This window comes from Anas acuta, chromosome 6, assembly GCF_963932015.1.
Source record: "Anas acuta chromosome 6, bAnaAcu1.1, whole genome shotgun sequence".
NCBI classification, from domain to species: domain Eukaryota; kingdom Metazoa; phylum Chordata; class Aves; order Anseriformes; family Anatidae; genus Anas; species Anas acuta.
In genome coordinates this window covers 3,759,261-3,781,595 of record NC_088984.1, presented here as the reverse complement: position 1 = coordinate 3,781,595, position 22,335 = coordinate 3,759,261, and the positions used below count along the sequence as shown (strand labels likewise).

The following is a 22,335-nucleotide window of genomic DNA, read 5'->3' as shown; positions in this document are numbered from 1 at the left end:
AGCCATCTTTATTTCACCCACTCTTGCATCTGCTGGAACATCTGGTGGTGGCTAGTGCTGGAGACATGACAGTAGACGTGTTGGGGAACAAGTCTGGCTCAGGATGAGAGTTTTTAATGCTTCTCTTTGCTACAGAGCATTGGGGATCTGGAAGTCTTTCACGCTCTGACCTTTAGGAAATTGAAATGCTCAGAGCTGGGTTGTCATTGGTTAATTGGTGTTTCCTGCTTAAAACTTCAGGGGGCATATTTTTACTCTGCATGTATATTTATAACTAATTATTAAAAATTTGGTCTTTTACAAACTTGTGCATTAGTATTAAAAAAAGCCTACCTTTTTTTTTTTTTTTTTCCCCCCACAGTGACATGCTTTTGTGGAATGCAACCATGTGGGAATAATTTTCACTACAATTATTTATTTGGTTGGACTGGTTAGTTTTCTCTCAAACGAGGTACTTCATTTTAGAAGTGGCATCTTCTCTTAAGTAATTATTTAGAGAGAAGCTGCAGAAGATAGCAACTTTGCAGAGGAGGGAGAAGAAAAAAAAAAAAAAAAAACAACCAAAAAAACAACCACACACACAAGTTGGAAGGGCTTAGAATAAATTATTGCATGTCATTCTGTGGGAAAATCTTCCAGTACGAATGCTTCGTTGTTCGCAATGTGAGTGCCAGATCCACTCAGCTCTGCTTTGCACTTCTGTCACCCTTATCACTCAAGAGACGATACTCTTCTACTGTAAGTGCTACCCCCAGCGGCATGTATTCATTTATAGGACTTGCATACTTATGCTAAAGTCAGACACCCAAGAGGCACAGGATGAATTGACAGTATAGGCAGATGCTTTCAGCAAAGAAACCGGCATGTTAAAAGAGCTTTAGCGTGGTTATTGTTTTGCCAGGCAAATCCATGTACTTGTCATCAAGGTGTTAGGGAGTATTTCAGCCTCGTTGTACAAGCTGAATACAAGAACTGTAATCAAGAGTTACATCACTTCGTGAGACAAGACCTGGAGGAATACAGCAAAGGGAAATGTGCATAATTAGAACAGTTCGGTTACAATGGAAAGGGGCTTTGATAGTGTTAGAAACGTAGCTGAAACACGCCGTCTCCATTGCCTTGTCATCAGGCATTAGATGGTAGATGTCAGTGGACTGGAGAGACCTCAGGTTCCTGTGGTGGAGTGTGGGGTTCCCTCTTCAAACCTTCCCAGTGCTCCGAAAACCTCCTAAGGTAACCATCTGCTGAGCCTCTCCCCTGTTTGAGGACAGGCACCAAATTGGAGATTTAAAAAGAATCCCTAAATAAAAATTTAATTTGAAAAAAACAGTTTGTTTTGACAGTTGGTCAAAGAATGTTGAGAAATAGGAGCACGGGCAATTTCCCCCATCAAAATTCCTGTAAGGGAAGAGCTTGACACAGAGGCAGGGCCAGAAGTTAGGGAGAGGAAAAAGGCTCATAGCCATGATGACAGGGAACCCGCTGCAGCTTGTTGTGCATGTTAGGGATGATGCGCTTCCCATGGTGCTTTCCACACTAATGCTTTTGCCAAAATCCCTCCTAGAAATTTTTCTCTCCTTTTTTTTTTTTTAAAAAAAAAAAAAAAAAACTTCTCTGGTGACACCCAATCTGAGTATGCAACATCCAGCCTGCTTTATTTATATTTTTCACAAAATATTTATCACTACTGCCATAGCAATAACTAACCTAAAAAAAGAGATGAGGTTTCAATGCAATTTGACCTTCTCCAGACCCTGTCCAGAGCCATCTCTATTCTTATACGTATATTATTGGAAATGTTTTGAATTTTTGAGTTTGTGGAGGAAAATGTTTGACATCTCAGGGATTCTCTAGCCATGGAAGACTGCTTTACGCCCAGCACTAAGAAGGTTACCAGACAATACTTAGTTTTTAGGTGTCAAGTATGTTATAACTCTCCCTGGACGTTAATGTGCAGTGAATTAATAACATTTCTCCTTCTTGCCTTGTCATTGTTCTGTTTATTATAAGCCAAAGCTGACATTTGTGGCAGTATTCAAGTGGGTGATTTCTAAGAGACACCATACAGTGAGTGCTGGAGGGAGGGACTTGGGTGCTGCCATAGAGATGATGCTCCTCCAGGATGTTGGTGGCAACCAGCAACACTGGCATTCATGTTTTGGTTGAGACTTATGAATGGAGCCCTACCTCCAGCAGGGCTCCACAGGTGAGCAATTCAGAAAATTGTATTATTAAATTATATTAAAAAACTGGTTTTATAATCACGTAAAAGCCATGCAAATACATTTTTTTAATTGAGGCTGCTGGCTGAGCACTGCTGGGTGCTGTGGAACGTGAGCAGTGCTATGAATATCAGGAATGCTAATAATGGGGTCCCATTTCTAACTTGGGAACAAGAGGTTCGTTGCGTGCACATAACTTCCATGTGCAAGCATTCCTCTTGTCTTGCTGGATGTAGGGTGGGGTTCTGCATGAATAACCCCAGTCCTTTAAAAGAGTGCTGGAAGACAGTCAAATAATTGTTTCTTTGCCAATAATCGTAGCGTGGGGAGATGCCAGGCTCAGGTTTTAATCCTGCAAATGACTCCTATGCAGAGGAGTCAAATATAGAGTGCAATTTGAGAGCGAGGTCTTCATTGTTTTTTTTTTTTTTTATTATTATTATTATTTATTTTTATTTATTTTTATTTTATTTAAATAAACTGTTTAATTAATTTATCAGAAGTATTTCTGGAAACATTTGACAGTTCATAGCACTGCTTGTTAATAAGTCATTAATTGCCTCCAGGGTGTTTAATGCAGAGCATTAAAGCCAATAGTGAGGGTCAGAGGAAAAGCATCAGAAGACTGCACGTACAAGCATCTGCATGTTTGACTTTTTTGCACCAGATTCCTGGCTATCACTGTCTTAGGATACCTAAGAGGGCCGCAGTTGTCATAAGCATGTCTTAAGTGGGTACTTCGGAATTGTCCTGGGATGGTATCGAGCCAATCTAACAGCTTTCTCGCGTGAAGTATGCACAGCGGAAGAGGGAGAGAGGGAAGAGGAATGTGTGGCATTCCTCTGCGCCTTTCTGGCACAATTGTCCTGGTGGTACTGTTTCAGCTGGTGTAATCAAGAACAGCCCTGTGGCTATGCTACGGCACGTGAAGCTCCTTTTTCTGACCCTTATATGGCACACGGCTGCAGCCTGACTGGTGGGGCTTGCAGCTACTTCTCCTCCTTGCGTGCTCTTCCACCACAACGAGCACAAATTTGACGTGTTTAGGAATCTGCCCTTATGTTTTAAAACTCCATGCAAATATGGTAATAATAACTAAACTGACATTTGCTTTTGCTTCTGTATAGTATGTCTTTAATATGATTACTACCCTTAACATTTAAGGGAATTTTGACAGTTATGTAATCCCTTCAACATTTAAGTACAACAGGAATTTATTATTAAGTGCAGTGGCTGGAAATGGAGTACTTTTTTCATTCACACTATAAACAGTTACGTTGGATTAGTAATCCTGCTTGTCAGAGTTGCTCACTGTTTGATATTAATCAGTAGGTTTATGAAAGGTGCAATAGAAGGCAGAAACGAACAGTGAAGAAGTTGTAAACCTTAGTTCCATAAAATCAGCCTCTATCTAATACTTAGGTTCACAATGTTTCTTGCAGCGACCATTAGACTAAGGGAAAAGGAAGTACTATGTTATGGTAATGGTACCCCTAACTCTCTTTTGATAAACATATATTTAGGTTCTCACTATGTAAATGCAATAGCGGAGTGATGAAAGCCAAGACTTTTGAGAACATTCTTAGGTTGTTTTGTAAAGAGTATGTTATTCAGATTGTTGTATAGATCGACTGTGATACAACCTGGCAAAACACTTAATGATCAAATATTACATGACAAAATGAATAACATCTCCTCTTGTTTCTTATCCGCTATTAAAATCATGTGCAAATCACTTCACCTGAATATTTCTACCTAATTTGTGGGTTGTTATCTTTGAGCTACATAATTAATTTTTGTATCTTGCAGACTCTGTTGCACCACAGACTTTTTTTTTTTTTTTTTAACACTTCTGAATCTCTACCTGCACTTTCATGCAGCATGTACAGCAGAGGAGCCAGGCTCCGTGGTTGAAAATGTCATCTCATGAGATCTGTAGATGATCAAAGTGAAAATGACACCATTGTAGCGCAAGATGTCTTGAAACAGTGCATAATAAATTACCATGATTGGTTAATGAACATACATGATTAATGAAACAAAATATGAAAATATAATAAAGGCCTTTCTTGTAACTGTCAGTCAACTTCCATGTTCAAGTGCTTCCAGATCTGTTCCTTACACACCTAACTTAAGAGTTAACATGTATCTGTATATGTGTAGTAATATACAGTAGTGAAATAAAATTGCAGTGTATGACCTCTCCATTAAAACCGAAATTAAACTTTAATAACATAGTTAACAAGTTTCTATACCTAGGCTTGTTTCAAGATAAGTTTTTTTTTTTCTTTTTTTTTTTTCCCTTTTAAAAAATCCTACTTATTCTGGTTTTGTTTTGTATTTAAAATAATCTTCATTAAATCACATTAATCTTTGCTAAGCTATGTATATCTTTCACTGATCAATTTTAAGGAAACATGGCATTTTTTTTTTTATATTGTTATTTTAATTCTCATGTCTAAATTTAGAGTTTGCTTGTGGTAGGATCAAAAGTGTACAAAAATCTGCCTCACTGTTTCATTATCAATCACTGTGATATTTTTGGAGAAGCCATTTGATTTGCATTGTCGGACCTCCTACCTAGCATCACAGAAGGCTGCGCATCAATAAAATTAACTTTTGTCACTCAAACCAAATTGGGCTAAGGCACTCTTGCCAAAGCAGTTAATGTGCATGCAAGGAGAGCGGCTGATCCCGGAAGCATTCAAACTCTCTTTCCAAAGGCAGAATAAATTAATTAATCCATTTCTGGGTGATTTCCCAGAGTTGTCCTTATGCCTCAGATGAATCCCAACGGGAAGAAACCCCCACCCACGTGAGAAGGCTGTGATCAAACCAGAGGCATGGAGAGGTGGTGATGGGGTAGAGCGGCCTCTTGTTTGTGCTCTCCCAGGGTGCAGAGCAGCACTCAGCTGCTCCTCACCTGGAAAAGCCTGGAAGGAAGGAGCTGTGATTTAGTGTGCTGCGTCTCTTTGCTCAGTTCCCCGTTGCTCTGGAGGAAGTTGCTGCAGCTCCTTTCAGAGCAAGATGTACCTCTCATCTCCTGCCAGCTCTGCTCCACAGAGCAGCTCCTGCTGGGGAGGCCACCACCCTCATCGCCTCCTCCCTGCTTGCCGAGCAGGAGCTGCTCTCCCCACAACAGCTGGAAGTCTGCATGGGGTGCCTGGGGCTTGCACCCCCCTCCTCAAACACAGCCCAGCATGGCTGGCCAGCCAGGGCATTGAGGTAATTAAAACACAAGAAGCACCCCCCAACCTTCCTACAACATCTATTATTTGTTTTCCTTGATGTTGCATTAGGGAAAGTGAGGAGAGAGTCATGCATGCTGCTTGGCAGTGTTCTGCCTTGTACTGCATCCATGCAAGAGACAAAGTCAACTTTTTGGGGGCTTTTTGGCAAAAGAAGCAGTTCTGCAAAATTTTACAAACTCTAGAAAACTTTGTTTAGTTTTAAGATTGAAAGTGATGGATCTGTTCTCAGGCATCCATATCTTCTGCATAATTCTCAGGTATCTGTATCTTCTCCATAATTATCAGCTAATCATCCAATTGCCACTGTTTTCCTTCCTCTCCTGGATTTGTTTCAGGTGCTTAATGCTGTACTGTAATTTTATATGATATCATCTGCTCAAGGTAATTATTTTGTGAATCCAGTCCTCCTACCTCCTGTGAACCCGTCAGTAGCCCATGGACATGTCCCTCATCCATATTTACTGAATTTGATATTCTCAGAATTCTTCATGAAAATAGTAGTAATTTTGTGCATTTTGGGTTTTGTTTGTTTGTTTAGTATTTAAGCTGTTCCATAGCTGCATTTTGCCACAAGAGACACCTGGTCTTTTTTTCTTCTTTCTCACTGGTGAATATAATACCACAAAGTCCTCAAAGCACTGAAGAAACTGTTGAGCTTTTTATCCTCTCAAGAAAAGGTAGCAATTTATGGAGAGGCTGTAGAAAGGCAGGATTAGGGGATTTTAGGAAATGTAAACCTTTTTCTTCTTGGGTCACATGGGCCTTTCTGAAGATCAGTCCTAGGGAGAATGTGTGACAGTAGCATAGACGGATGCAAAGTTAAAATTTGAGTTTGGACGAAGTCGCTACTTGCGCACTCTAATGTGCATGGGGATAGATGCTGTCAAATCTCTGTTTTAGATGACTGCTTTGATATTGTCTGTGATACAAATATTTAGACTTTGATCTACTTGTAAAGCCAGACAGGTTTTGAAAATTTTCATAAGTATTTCCCCATTTCCTGAGCAAAGGAATGGATTTTTATTTTTATTTTTTTCAAAGCCTAAGTCAGCTTGTTTTTATCTCAGAGGAAATAATATTATTTCTGTGTACCTGGTGAGACCACTGGAATATGTGCATTTCTATTTGAGTACACAACAACGGCTCAGTTTTCTGCAAACATTTCTGAAAAAGGAAAATTCATAAAAGACAAAAAACTTCAGTTAAAACATTAAACAAACTATACGTAATGCATACAATTACACTATCTTTTTATAGTATTTCTGAAATTTTAATTAACAAGAAAGACTGTCCACAAGCAAATTCAAATGATTTTTTTTTTTTTTAATTGACTTTTATCAAATTAATGGTATAGGACATGAAATGAAACGCTCTTAAAAATATCAGTGGAACACTAACTGGCAATAATGTTAATTGGCTTGTCTTCGCTCTCATACTACTCTGGATGCTTGGATAAGTCAGTTGGAAAGAAATAGATAAACATGTATGACTGTTCTGGGTGAGAAATAGTTTAAAGAGGCTGAACTATTTCATGGCAAGAACTGGGCCAAAATATTAAGAATGAAAACATTTTATAAACTAGCTATCATCCTCTCAGTGTTTGAAACAATCAAGCTTCAGACTGACATTAAAAAAATGTTTTGCTATGTTTTAAACTTTATTTTTTGTGTGTGTGTGTGTTTTAAGGTTGCTTGTTAAACTAAGCGCAATAAGAAAAATGGACTACTCCAACAATTTATTAAAAGCATTGTATATATATATATAAAAGTTCTGAAAAGAAACTTTTAATTAATTCTGGCAAAACCAGGCTCTCTCTTATTAAAAAAAAAAAAAAAGGAAAAAATCCACTTTGTTTTATCTTAGTCCCACTACCATAAAATAGACCCCACATATTCATAATTATTTATTTTAAATCTAAGTGCCATTTCAGATGGGACTGTCAATACTGGTTACTTGAAATGCAGTGGGTAGAGGCATGTTTGTTAGTAGAGAAAAGCATGATTCAGGTCATCTTCCTTTGAGACATTACCAGCCTTTGACGTGCCATGGTCCTGGTCATTAGACATGATCATTATGTCTAATCATAGAGTGTGCTTTACTTCAACATCTAGCCAAGCTCCAATGCTGAATTAGAGGCTTCATCTTAAAATGAATTTTAAGAAACTGAAATAATATGAAAGAAAGAAAATAAAAAGAAAGAAAATAAACTGTGAAAATAAACTGAAAGAAAATAAACTGTGAAAACCAGGAGACAATATTAATTAGTGTGAGGGAGAACTATGAAAGCATATTCAACAGAAATGGAAAAGCCATCCACTTGTTTGGAACAATCACCCCTTTAAAACACAAGATAAGTAATTACTAACATCTGCTTACTGTACTTTTTTCTTTAAATTTATTCTTTTGTGACTGACATAGCTTCTCTGTTTGAAAGATAGCGGTAGGATTGCCTAATTTCTATGTCTTCAAGGTTAAGAATATTGATAGGTATCAATTCAGGGCACATTTATTCAAAGGTTAGAAAGTACACTGAACTGTTGTCTAGTGTAGATTTTATTTTAGGAGCAAACATAAACACGAAGAAACTATAATCCTGGTGTAATGTAGGAATCTAATTAAGACTAATGAGGCAACATTAAATTTAATGTATGATGCATTTTATATGCCTTACCATTAGAGCTGCAGCAAGCTGTTCGTCAGAGCATCAAACTTTGGTGAATCAGCCCCTCAAGGCATTGTAAAGCAATCTGGGATCAGGCCTTCTCCTGCCCATTAGATTGTGTTGGGCTTGCAAAGTTCTGGATATAAATGGAAATTGGGCAGGGGGAACACAAAAACTTCTGACCATCTCTGAAGGCCTCAGTGAGTTAATAAAAGGGGAAGATAAATGGATGGCTGCATGTGACACCCTTGGGGAGGTACGAGGCTGGGACAAAGGCAGGAGGGCGAAGGGTAATGTGTGCACTACTGTTTCAGAGGCACATATAGCAACGGGAATGCAAAAAGGCTGAGATTTATGTGATGCAGCACATCAAAAGTGGTCATGGTGGTGGTTGCTTAATATCTTATTAACGGTGTGATTGTGGATGTCTCTGAGATAAACAGAGTGCCAGAGTTTGCCTGAATGGACAGGGAAGCATAAGTGGCATCATGAAGTTAAAGATGGGTTTGAATGGTGACAGAGTTAAATAGGTCCTTGAATACAAGCCCCAAAATCTTCATCTTGATTTGGTGCAGTCAGGGAGAGCAGTGCATGGAGCCAATGAAACGAGTGAGGCGGCAAACGCGAGGGATGAAGAAACACGCTGGAAGCTGCTATGTTTTGCATGAGCTGAAAGAGGCTGATGTCAATTAGACAGGGAACTGTGCAAAATGTTGCATGCCATCCTCATCAAAGGCAGCGATCACAGCCTTGGTAAGAGTTCAAGCCCCACAGCCAGGAGCGAGCATGCAGATCCTTCCAACTACGAGGGAGAAATTGGAGAGATTTAAGGAAAACGTGATTGTTACAACATGGGACAGAGCGGAAATAAAGAATACCCCCTACATCGTGGGCCAAAGCAACACCAAAGAGGAGCGTGTGAGGAACGAGACCATTTCAGAGGAGCGCTGAACTTCTTCGGAGGTTTCCAGCAGAAATCGACGGCACTCACGGTGCCGGCAGCGTGGTGGGAAGAGCGGGCAGAGCCTCAGCTTGTACGAGCTCACGGGCTCTTGCGTCAGCCAGAGCTTGCCAGCTGCTGTCAGACGGGGCTGAGCACGAGGCGGAGATGAGGTAAGGAAGAGTTAGTGGGTGTGGGGAGAGGGGGACGGGGAGGGCCGGTGTCAAAGTGCGCTGCAACCCCGCCGCGCCGATTGCTGAGTTTTAGCCTACTACATCCTGAAAATTCATTCCAGTTTATATTATTGCATGTGTTAGTGATGGCTTGAGTGGTTGGGACTTTGAAGTATTTCATCTACACATGAAATTGGATTTTTTTTTTTTTTTTTTTTCCTGTGGAATATAGCCATGGAAACCAGTAGTCTGTGCTGGAAAATAAATGACTGGAAATGTTCCTTGGTGACTAACTTGCTACAAGACGTTATTATAAGCGCACACACAAAGTTATGCTTTTAACAACAAACAAATGCCGTGTCCTAGTTCTGAATTAGAGATTGCTTCCTCGGCAGCAAAGCTGCTCTGAGAAAGATGCTAATGTCAGGATGACTGGAAGTGGTATGGATAGAAAACCAAAGGTATATCTGCTGTATTTGGGCTGGGGGAGGGTTAGATGCTCCTCCCAGGGACATCAGAGAGCACCACGAAAACTCGGCTGGGTGCAGAAAGCCAAACAGGGCTGCGAGAGGGGCATCCAGGCGGGGAAGGAGCAGTCTGTGTGGTGTGTTCGTGAGTGCTCAGGCAATGACCCAGCTCCCCTTCCACCAAAGAGGGGGACAGACGGGACAGCAGATGTAGGCTGATGCTGAGAGTTTTTACAGTCCCCTGGTGTGTGGGTAACATGCTTGGACCACCCGCTCGGATCCAACCTGCACTGTGGGAGAGGCAAGGAGAAAAAGCACATGCTAGGGGCTCGTTTTCCTGCTGCAACCTGCTCTGCTCTTTCCCTTTCCTAAGGCATTTCTGTTTGTCTACCTGCACAAGTTTGAAAGCTGTTGGTGTTCGCTCCCCATTCAGTCCTATGCAGCAGGTAGATGGAGGATGCACTTACACCGTGATCTGTGGTTTATGGAAACAACTTTTGTGACCCATCCATTCCGCAGCCTCTCACGCTGTCATCTATTCATAGAAAAATCCAAGAGCAAACTGTAGGAAGTGTGGATTTATTGCTGATTCATTAATTTATTTCCATGTTACTTTCCCTTCTCTTCCTGCCTCATCCATGGCTTCAGCTAGAGAAAGGTTTTTATTAATGAGGAATCCTGCCATCTTTCACGCCTGACCTCGCAGCATGCAAACATTTCATAGCATGTGGAAAAGCTTCTTTCACCTTTACAGTTTTTTCTTTGAAGACATCACACTCTCTGTCCACCATTTCCCACTGGGTGCTCACTTCTGGGGCTCCTGTGTTTGGGTCCCGTGGACAACCATGCTGTGATGTCCTCCCAGTTTGGTCCCATCTACCCCCTGCCCTATGCACCAGTCCTGTGGGCATCACCTGTCCCCCTGGGTTTTGTACCACCCACATTTAGGGACACGTTGCAACTAAAGCACACAGGGGTAAGACATTTGGAATGCTCCTAGAATCCCATCACTTGGTATTTCACCAAATTCTAGGGAAAGTGGAGCACCTACCTACCTCTTCTGGTTGTGTGTGAGTGCTGTTTGGATTTAGGTCAAAATTCCTTGAAAGATCTTAACACCCTTTCTTTCTCAGGGTCCTGCTGCAAATGTCTTTTCCTTTAGAAATGGAGAATTGCCCTCCTTTTCAGCCAGCTTCCTTCTCTTCTCCTTGTAAAATAACTGGTGTTACCATAGCTTGGGATGTCTTTCTGATGTGTCAGCACAAACGAAAAAAGATGGCACAAACTTTGGAATAAAACCAGTGTCTGATAGAAAACCACCCAGAAGAACCTAAAATAGAATTCATAAATTGTACGTGGATCTCCTGGAAGTCAGAAGTACTCAATTTTATTTACTGTGAGCAATGCAGCCAAGAGGTAGTGGGAACTGCTAGCTTTGCTGGTGGAGGGTTTTTCCTGTTGGGGTGTGGGTTGTGTTCTCAAAATACATCTGACCATTGCTTGTTTCTCCACCACAAGTAATCAAGGTGTTTTTTATGTAAATAGCCTTCTGAATGAAGTAAAGGGGTGGTTCTTGCCCCAAAGCGTTTCACGGTTTTGTAGACCTCTTCCCCCAGAGTTGTGCTCAGCCTCCATAGGCAATGAGAGGGCAGAGCCAAAGGTTAGTTTTAATCTGCTCCCTTTAACCTCCTCCCTCCTTAGGGAGCCTCTCTTCTAAAAAGTAAATCACAAGCGATGATCTGGGAGCGCCTGATACTCCCCACCTCTTCAATAGGTAAATTGCCCTTTTAGAATTGTGATCCATGCTCCTGTCTTCATTTTTCATATCTCACTTAAAAAAAAAAAAAAAAAAAAGTCTTTCAGGGACTTTGACTTAAGCAAAGGCACTTTAGAGTCTTTTTCTAATGTCATTCTGAAGTTAAAAAATAATTTGACTTCAAGGGAGATACGGCCCAATTTTTTAAAAACTTAATAGGATTAGTCATGGGAACTATTTTTAGCAAAAGTTCAACTTTATCCATGTATTTTAATGTGGGAAAAGTGTGTCCTTTTCCCTCTGCTAATGTTTGATGTATTCCAGCCCTCCTGCGAGTGTGTTTGAGTATCTTAGGGGCTCTGGAGTGGAGGAGAACTTCCTCTCGGATTCTCTCTGTTTTCTTTCGTGAAAATGACATTCCTAAGCTGTTTCACTTTCTGACAGGAAATGGAGCCTTGCCAAAAATGATTAAAGTCCAAGAAAGCATAACAGTTCCAAAGCTGCAGCAGTTCTTTAGGAGTCCCGAGTTTGACATTGTGTCAAACAAATGTGAAATATTGTTTAATAAATTTGAATAATACAGGGAAAGGGAAAAATGGTTCTTGGCTTATAATGCTGGTGCTCTTTATTAAGTCTGTAAAGGACTGCCTAGCTCTAATAAATTGAAATATATACATAAATATACTTGTGCATGGATAACAGTTTAATATTGTAATATATATTGAACTACACACATGCACCCCCCACATGCAGACATTGATTTATTCATATGTAGGTCCATATATATTGATACGTGCGTGTAGACCTGCTCACAGGTTTGTATATAATTATACATGGAATTACCATTCTCAGGCAACTCCTGTGCCTGCTCCATTTAAGAAATATCTTAAGTATTATTTATAAGGTGTGGCATGAAATTATGGCTTTATAAAAATAACGTAATGCTAGATAAAATACAATTTGTTAACAGTTTCTCAATGGGTTTTAATTCAGTGCTTGTTCAAAGGCCGCATAGAGCAGTCTCTGCTAAGGCCGACTCTTGCCTTATTGTGCAATTCCTGTGTTATGAGAAGGGCTGCTTGGTGAAAGCAGTGAGAATTATACGGCACCCCATAGCCTGGTTCTACCACCTTTTCACATTTAGAAACTCCTCCTGCCAGACAGCCTACTGGTTCCTGGAAGTTTGACAGTTCTCAATATTAGGTTATTAACACAACAGCTCTATTAGATGGAGCCAGACTTGCAGACTTGTAAGGAATATCTGTGCTGTCAACCTCAGGTGTTAAAAAGTCCAGCAGACTCCTGTAGTCCTAAGGTTACTTTTAGGACCCCCCCCCCCCCCCCCCACAAAAGGAAAAAAAAAAGGCAAAAGCCTTTTGCATTTATGAGTGGGCTCAGTTTCTTTTGGATTTTGATCCTACTGGGTTCACTGAAATCACATATTCAAATTGCTCTCTGACCACAAGACTGGGAATATTTTTCCCCCCTTTTTCTGCATTATTTGAATATGAAAGCAGAGTTACATCATCACCAGATTCCAGGAGCTCTGACTTTAAAAATGACTCTAATGACTCAAGACTCAGTAAAGTCAGGGCAGTTGGCAACTGTACTAGAAAACATGAAGAGTTGCTTTGTTGGTTCCTGCAAGGAAACTCCAGTTTTTATTTTTTTTTCCCTCCATCAGATACATTGTTTCTCCAGCAAAATATTTCAAATATTCAAGAATTTATAAGAAAATAAAAATGTTCCACTGACTCTCTCTCAAAGACAAAACATTCTTTAAGTGAGATGCATTTCAAAACAAAGCTATGAGGAAGGTTACAATTTTTCACTTCTTGTATGGGACTGTAGTGCTATTTGTTTAAAGGGGGGCGTTTTTATCAGTTTTCCAAATGGGGTTTGAGATCTCACATTGGCCAAGTTGAGCCAGGACCGTATGTACCGTCATTCAACCAGGACAGCGATTCATGGCTACTTTTCAGACAGGCTAAATTGATCAGACAAGTCAGTCAATGTCATTGAGCACTATTTGTCACTTCATAAGCAGCCACAATCTGCTGCTCTATAAATGCAGAAGGACCGTCGAATAAATCACATCAAGCGGTGGGAGTAGATAGTATCCCTTCATCCATAATTGGTGTGCTCCTCTCCTGTCACTTTTGCTCATTCCCCGCGATGCCAGAGCCGATTGACACTGACAAAGGAAGAGCAGCCGCTGTCAAAGGCACTGGAGTCTGCCTGCTACTCCGCTCTCTCTGCTAATAGATATCTATCATCATATTGCATTAATATCCCCCAAAATAGTCTTATAACTTCACTGTCTGGTCTACCGATGACAGATGTAGGGGTCTCTCCAAGGTTATGGGGAAACAGGATGATGCAATAGGAAACATGCTGGTTACAACCACTTACTGAATCCGTCAGGGGTAGGAGTATTTACTGCTGTGTAGGCTGCTAATAATTTTACAGAAAAAAAATAAAAAAATAAAATAAAATAATGAGGGGAGCACGATGATTTTGTTGTAAACAGCCTTTCTAGAAATTTATTAATCTTTACACTCTGATGGTGCAGGGGTACTTTATGGACTTCATTCCTGTGAAGCGATTGTATGGTTACCAAAATAATTAAGGAACAGGAACACACTGGTGTATATTAATGACTGTTTAGCATGCACGCACACGCAGAAATAATAAACAATGAAACCTATCAGGTACAGTTTTTTGGCAAAATAGTGTTTCCTAAGTGAGCAGATGAGATTAGCAGATAATATTTGTTGTGAAGGTGTGCCAGGTTACAAACTTTTTTTTCCTGGAGAAATGCTGGACAGCTTCTCCCAGGAATATGTTAGATTAATCAACTCGCTTGGCCCTGGCGAGAAGTCGCAGTGGAATACCCACACTGCTCCGTGAGTCACATGTAAATCTCTCTGACAACCTGCAGGCACGGATCATTTGTTCAGGATTCGGTTCCAACAACATGCTCACGGAGGAAAATACCTTGTTCACTTATAAAAAGATTGTAGCTGAATATATAATTGCTGAGAGCAGAGCACTGGGATGCTGGGGCTCCAACATGAAGATCTCGGTCCTTTCTCTTTGTTTTTTGGGGGTGAAAAAGTCTGAGTCTCAGCTTGAATGTGTGTAAGCAAGCCTGTCATGCAGGAAAGTAGTGAAATGCTTGCTTTTTAAAGGTACTCGGCATAAATGTCATGTTCCTGGCAGGAATCTTTGCTGGGCCCAAAGGCAAGCAGCAATATCAAATGATTCTTACAGTTTTTAGTCTGGGGTGCAAAACCTGAGCTAGGATGTTTCTTGACCCATGTGCACAGATGATGAGCAATTTTCCTTTCTGTGCAGAAGAAGTTGTCCTGAAAGCATGCCAGAAACCTTAGTATTAGGTAAGCAGCAGAAATGATTTTATCTAGAAAGACTTAGATCTGTTAATATTCATATAAATTCTGATGTAAGAGCAACTGATGTTCAAAAGAAAACTTAAAGCAGTTGATCATAAAAGCATTCCTCACTAAATACAGGACTTTGACTAGGTTTTGAATGAACATAATAGAAATGTTATGCTTAAAAACAAAATGTAAGACAGATCAACATACGACGTAGAGCTGAACTGCATCCAGAGGAGGCAGCTTACATAGGATTGCATTCATTGTCAACATCTGATACTGAAAAGGTCAATAGTTAATTAAATAATCCATCACCTTAGGATAGAGAGCAGTCCTCACTTCTGACAATCAATGACAGAAATATTAAAAGGTCAGAAAATGAGTTACTATATATTGTGTTTTCTTATTGTGCATTATAAAGATGTGGCTTGTGTTGAGCGGCATAGGCATGAAGATAGGTGGGAAGAAATATTATCTGTTGCCCAAATATTTTCTGAAATGCTCTTTTACCAGGCTTCTTTATTTGTGGGCTTCTGAAATGATGGGCCTTGGAGATGTGGTAAGCTTCCGTCTCCAGTTAGAACAATTTAAGAATGCATCACAGGATTTATCAGACCCTTTGTTTAATGATCAACATTCTTTTAGGAGCATCTTTTTCCTGTTCCATTTGAGGTTATATGGGTTATACTGGAATAAAGTTGGTGAGTGGTCTGGTACTCAGGTTTGGTTTGGATATGGCAGAGTTATGTTCGGACCCCAAGAGGCAGCTTTTCTGTCCCTGTTTTCTGGACTCAGTGGGAACAGTTTAGCAGAGTGAATGAAGCCCCCCACTGACTGCTGTGCCTGTCCCATGCATGGACTGCTGCTTGCTCCGCATGGCCATTGTGCAGCGTGCACCTCAAATCAGAGTTATCCTTACAAATTATTGCATTAGTTAAGGTAGGGGGATAATCTTTCCTTTCTCAAAAAGTGCTATAGATATCTTCTTGGATTCTGAATGGAAATTTTCCCCATGTATGGGGAAAACAACTACTTCGGATTTTGGGGTCTCCGTTGGGTGATGCTCCCTCCCTGCACACACCTCTGTGTGCATCTGCAGGGTGCTTGTCCTGACTAGAGGAAGGGCTCAGGTCTGCTCCTCTCCTCTCATTGCCATACAGCCTGGAACAAGTATGTATTTATATTACTCTCTCTTTCTAAATTTGCAGCTTGCCTTTTATTTCACTAGCCCTTTCCTGGTACGTAACTATACTCTGCCGGAGTGTATTAAAGTCACCGTGCTCAATTCTGGCAAGTGTTATATGATTATTTTATCTCTCACTATAAAGCGTTTTGAAAGACTTTGTATGAGAGGCAATATAAAAATAAATTGAATTGAACTATGGCTTCACCTTCCCACTTTTTAGTGCAGAAACCTTTAGAGCAAAAACTGCAATATAACGACAAAAGAGGAGATTAAGACTGTGTCAGGAAAGAGGTGATGCTGGATGACAGGTCCGACCCTGCGTGAGCAGTTTGGTGGGTTTGCAATTGGCTGTGTATTAATTAGATTTTAAGCATGTTCACAACTGGGAAAAAGCCTGTTTGTATTTTTAGTGGGAAGGTTATTTTAAGCCATGAGAAAGGTATTAGATATTATCTACCATGGAGTATTTGTATAAACAAAGGTCTACCTGATGGTTGTGCAAACATCTGTTCTGCTCTTACCCAACATTGCACGGTTCATTAAAACTTACCCTGTTGGCCTCTGAAAGGCCAGTTCTGGAAGCACATCGTCTTACTTACAGAATCCACAATTGCAATAATTTGTCTTCTAAAAGAAAATAATCTTAGCTTAGGGTAATGATTTTTTTTTCTTTTTTTTTTTTTTTCTTTTTTTTTTTCCCCTCTGTAGAAATATGATTTTATGTTTTACAATGCAGGCTCAATAAATTACATTAATAAATGACTCCTGGTTCACAAGAAGTGCTGTATTTTGACAATATCAGCCAACCTTTCCATTTGTTTAAGCAGGAAAAGTGGGGAGCCAAAATAAAGCTGTTACAGAAGAAATCTCAAGAATGTTTATAAAACTCTACTCTAGCTACATTTATTAGGAGTCGAAGCATAGTCTTAATTTGTCATGCAGAATTCCAGGGGAGTGAGTAATTTCTAGAGCTTCTCTAAATGCCAGGACTTAATATTTTTCTGTAGCAATTTGTTTGTAAACATGGAGTAAATTGTATAGGTTGCAATGTGACAAAAAGGTATCTAGGATTTGTCATCTTCTGCTAACAGCTGTTGGGTTTATTTTATAGCATCTCATGGGGTTTTTCAGATAAATGCGCTGTTGATGGCAAGTGAAAGCACCCTGAGGATCTCTGATGGTGGGCGTGCACAAAGTTTAACCGCAGTAGGCTGTTTGTTGGGGATTTAATCTCCAGTGGATCAGCTCCCCTGGGTCGCTTCCGCTCCCACCAGGGTGTCGATGTGTCAGCTCCAGAGAAACCCACACCACACAGGAGGCAAACTCCGGGCAAGATGGTAATCTCCCTTCTGGTAAGGATGCTCTGAGCATCGTTTTTCTGATGTGAAGAGGGGAAGCACAGTTTCTCAAGGAGGACTATTAAGAGAACAGGTCTTGTGAATTTTGCTTGCCAAATTTGCTGGTGTTGCAGGAACCCAGGTTCCCCCTTCTCCACCTCTCTTTCTGTTCTTGTGACATATTGTTATTGTGGTATTTGGTCTTTTGTTTTCTGGTCTGAGGTTACGTCTATGTTAGTGAGCAGTAGAGCACAGTAGGGATGGATCAGCAGGGCAGCTGGGGCTGAGGAACTCGTATCTGCTGTGTTTGTTTCAGGGTTAACTGTGAACTGAGACTGGTGTGGTCCCATGGACTGACCCCCGTTACTGGTGGGACTGTGTTGGGTGAGCTCTTGGTATGCCCTTACATTTTAGTGCCATCCAAAGGGTACCCGGTATGTGGTTTCCAGACAGATCTTCGCAGTGGCTCATTATATTGTGAGTAGAAGTGACTGTGAGGTATCTTTCAGAAGTTTACGCTGGATTCAAGTTAATATTCTCACAGAAATCACAGCTGAATATTAGGTGACGTTTTTTGGCTTTTTCTTATGGTCTCATGCTGTGGACTCACCAAAATTATGCTTCTAGCATGTTTGCTGAAGATCCCTTCCATATTTCCATTCTCTTGTTCACTCTTTAGTTGGTAGGCTGGTGAACATCTCCAGAAGTACAACCGACCGATGTTCTCTGTTCCTACGCTCAACATAAGCACACCAGTAATCCCAGAGGCCAAGTCTGGAGACTGTGGAGACTTTGAGGCTCGTATTGTCTTGGGAGGGATATAAGCTTACCTCCACCAGCCTCCCTGTCCTTTCAAAGCTTTCTCATGTGCTTGAATAATGTGGCATTGACTACTCATCTGAGTAGCACGTCAGTTCTCATGGTCCCCTGCTCACCAGATCGATTACACCATGTCAGACAAACACAGCAAAAGTCATCGTCTAAGGGGAAAACCCACTCGTTTCTCACTGCATTCCCAACCACTTCAGAACCTCTGCCAGCACATGTTAACTCTGATAATATTTTAAGATACAGCTTTAATGAAATGAAGGCCTTGCTTGCAAGGCCACATTGTCTGAAGTTCTCCCATCCCTCATTTAAATCCCACATAATTAGTACAACTACAGACTTTGTTGTTATACATGCTGAAGTATAATGGCTGCTATTATAGCAGCTTGCAGGAGCAAAGATATATGATATTGAATGATATGTCAAGGAAAAATAAACATGTTTCATTTCTTCATTAGATAATGTTTATTTATAGCACAATATATATCTACCTCCACTGTACCATTAAAGTTTTGACTGCTTTTTAACTATAAAATTTGATATTGTTGTGGCAGCTGCACTACTCAAATGATTGCTATAGTACAGCTGTTATCAAAGAGTAAGATTTATAGCTACACTACATGGTGTAAAGATATGTGCATATTTACTTTGTGTTTTACTGTGTCCTATATTTTAATGACACAAGGTGAGATGAAATAGTGAAATAATAAACTCCTTTGCTGCTGCAAAAGTGAATGGTACAATTTGCTTTAAGTTTGGTGTTTAATTTTCTGTTGTGCTAACAATAAAAAACTTTTTATTTTCTGCTAATTTTCTTTAGTTAAACATAGTTTGCATTTTAGTAGTGATCTTAATTTTTTATTCTGTTTTGACTTTTCAGAGAAGCCTTTGGAACTGAAGGGAAAAAACACTTTCTTGATGAAACATGTCAAGCTATGTTGTATCCTAGATGAAAATCAATATTTTAACCCTTGGCTAGACTGTTGGGCTGCAATGAGGGGCAGGAAAATTATTAGAAGATTGTGTGAAAAGGACACCAAGATCCACTTTTGTGAGGCTGCTGTCCTACCTGGCCAGGTTGTACCAGCTTCCTCAGCATGCACAGACTGCAAAAAATAGGCTCAGAACTCTCAGCAGGGGAAGGGATAGTAAAGACCAATTATTGGCTCAATGGTCAGATCCTGATAACCCATACAAACTCAGCCAGTGCTCAGCTCTCCTGCCCAAACACTGAGTGAGCTCACAATGATGGTCTCTGTAGGATGAATGTTTTATGAGCATAGTACAAAGCATTTGTGGGGAGGTACCTTTGGTTGCAATTTCAATTTTGTCAGTGACCACTGTCATTTTTCCCTCCCGCGTTTTCCACTAATTGGTGTTCACTCAACGAGGACTGTCTAGTCAAACGGGCCTGGAAGCAGAGTTGGGTTATATCACGAAGGCTGAGGTGTTTCAGCAAAAATAATGTGCTATAGGTTGAGCACAAGATATAGTCCTGTGGATAAGAGATGAATTTGAATCTCAGGTGTTCTCTGAAACTCCTGAACTTCCAAATTATAAATTAAAAAAAAGGAGAAATTAAACTACAGGGGCATGATGAGTGACAGCCTTTATTTTTAAGATGTGCTTTGTCGTTCGTGTTGAGTACAGTCACATCCATGGCAAATTCAACCATGATGCACTTGGTTGTGAGTGGAGGAAGAAGGAATTTCAGTTCTCCCTTATAATATTCCAGTAAAGCAATATTCCTTGATGCTAGCCTGTTCTCAGCTGCGTCAATCACATGTTGTGTTTCCTACCAAACTGTTTTGTGTCAAATCTTTGGTACTTATTTATTTTTGTTACATTTTGTTTTGCTATGTTTGAAACGGAACTGCTAACTACTACAACCTGCTAACGTTGAGCATTCTTCTGCCTTTTGCCTTCAGTTTTTTTCCTGTGACTGTACCACGTGCATGCCTGTCCATCATACTTTCCAAATATTTAGATAAAATTGAGAGAGCTATTGGGATACTATTGGGATATATTCAGCTTAAAGGAGGGAGCTCTTTGTGGTGCTTTGCTGTGCTGAGCACAGGACAACTCAGCATTCACAGGCTCTTGCCGCTGTGCAAGGCAGTGACTCTCGCTTAAGATGTAGCCTGCACATCATGGGACAGGAACGTGAGGACTCTGCCAGGTTTTAATGCAACATACTGGCTATTTTGACTTGGGTAAGCAAAGTAACTCATCATGTTATGGTACATTTTGTTTTGTTAACTCAGCGTACCGTTTTCTGCCCCTGTGTACTCACACACTTGAACGCTACGTAAAAATGTTGTGAAAACAGGCTTTCTCATGAGTTCTCTTTTCCTTCCTGGATTTTCTCATGTCATAAATCCAAGAATAGCCTTTTGTCTCTATATTTTGGTGTTTCTTTTTTCTGGCACAGAAAAAAAGGCTACGACAAATTAAAAAAAATGAGAACATAACTGCATGTATTTTAAAAGATTTGGCTCAAGGTTTTGGTAGAGATTTGAGAAAACCTTCAGGCTTCCTATTATTTTACATGGTCATCCCTGCTATGAACTTGTTTTGCCTTAGGGTGATGGCTTGCAGAATTTGCTTAAACATTACTTCTTATCAAAACTTTGATCAACGATTTGGTGATCATGGGAGTCCCTAACCACATACTGTAGAGGGAATGTACAGGTTCAGCTAATATGCAAATTACTGCTAATTAGGCAAACAAGCAACCGGTAAAGCAGATCTGGCAAGTGAGTTGACATTAGGTAAAGCAAATGTGATAATTAATAAACTGGAAATTTGGAAGGGTCATCAGAATGGAAAATACATCAGTTTAGCTATGCTTGATCAATAGCTGCTGTCTTTGTGCATTTTGGATGAAACTGTATCAATTCATGTACCTGTGATAATGAGCAAAAATGGCACCAGGCATGCTGCCTGGGCTAGATGGACCTGCTGGTTTCAGTGAGTAGGTCTTTGCCGTTGTAGGACCAACTTCTTGGATGTGGCGACCAGTACTTTAGTAGAATTTACCTCAAAAGTGGTAATTTTCAATGCTGTCACTGCTTTTTTTTTTTTTTTTTTTTCCCCTTTCATCCTGCCAGATATTGCTGAAGATCAGATTTTGCAATTACAGAGTAACCGCATCCTAATCCTGGGTTTTCCTGCTGATCAGAAACAATTTTTCTGTTTTTCGTTGTATTACTTTAATTCATTTTGTCTTAACTCTTTAACTACACTTATCAAAAGATATATGCCTAGAAATTTTCACCTTTGTTTTGGTGGGGAACTTTTCCATTTACCAGACATTAACAGTAACTTCAATATTATAATGTTACAGAAATATTATTTGAACACATTAAGCATGTGACTATTCAAGGTTCAGGAAACAGAAATGAAAACCAGTAGCTCTGCTGTAAAGGCTTCTGCATCATCTGTTGAGTCCATTTTCCCAATTTAAAAAAGACAGAAAAAAAAAGGAGCAGTAAAAAAGATAGAAAATAAGTAGCAGAAAAACACACTGAAATAACACACCCACTAAAATAATGAAGCCATAAACACAAGGAAAATTTGTGTTAAGGCTACAAAAATACTTTACCTCAGTTCCCTTGGGGCTAGTCTTTACAAGACACATGGCCCCTTTCGCTTTATGAGAAGAGTCCAAGACACTAAGCTGTGTTTCCAAGGCTGGGCAATACTTTAAGAAAATATTGTAAGACTGCTATGTCTGGTCTAACCCAGGACCCCCAGACTATGTTCAAAAGACCTTTATAAGCAAATGCTTGAGCATATGCTTGGTGAGAAGTATATCTATCACCCAGCTAGTGGTTCATGCTGGTCCATTAGCTGATGTGATAGAGCCATTCCCTTAATAAGGAGCTGTCCTAGAGCTTTCCTTTTAAAATGTAAATTTTGAGTATCATGATTGTGTGAACAAAGCTATATATTATATAGCTGTAATAAGTTTATTTTTAAAAGATGGTGTGACTGCTCTGTACTTTGCAAATATTACTATACCCCAACAGAGATCTCCATCTTTCCCTTCACCAACTCATTGCTTCTTTATTTTTTTCTAAGGAAATAAAAGAAGCCCAGCTCTTACTCCCCAA

General features: G+C 40.1%; 1 long non-coding RNA gene across 1 annotated transcript in view; it reads left to right on the top strand.

Annotated features, from left to right (window-relative positions):
* Positions 1–22,335, top strand: part of LOC137858795 (uncharacterized) — a 148,353-nt gene that overhangs the window by 109,450 nt on the left and 16,568 nt on the right. The window lies entirely within an intron of this gene.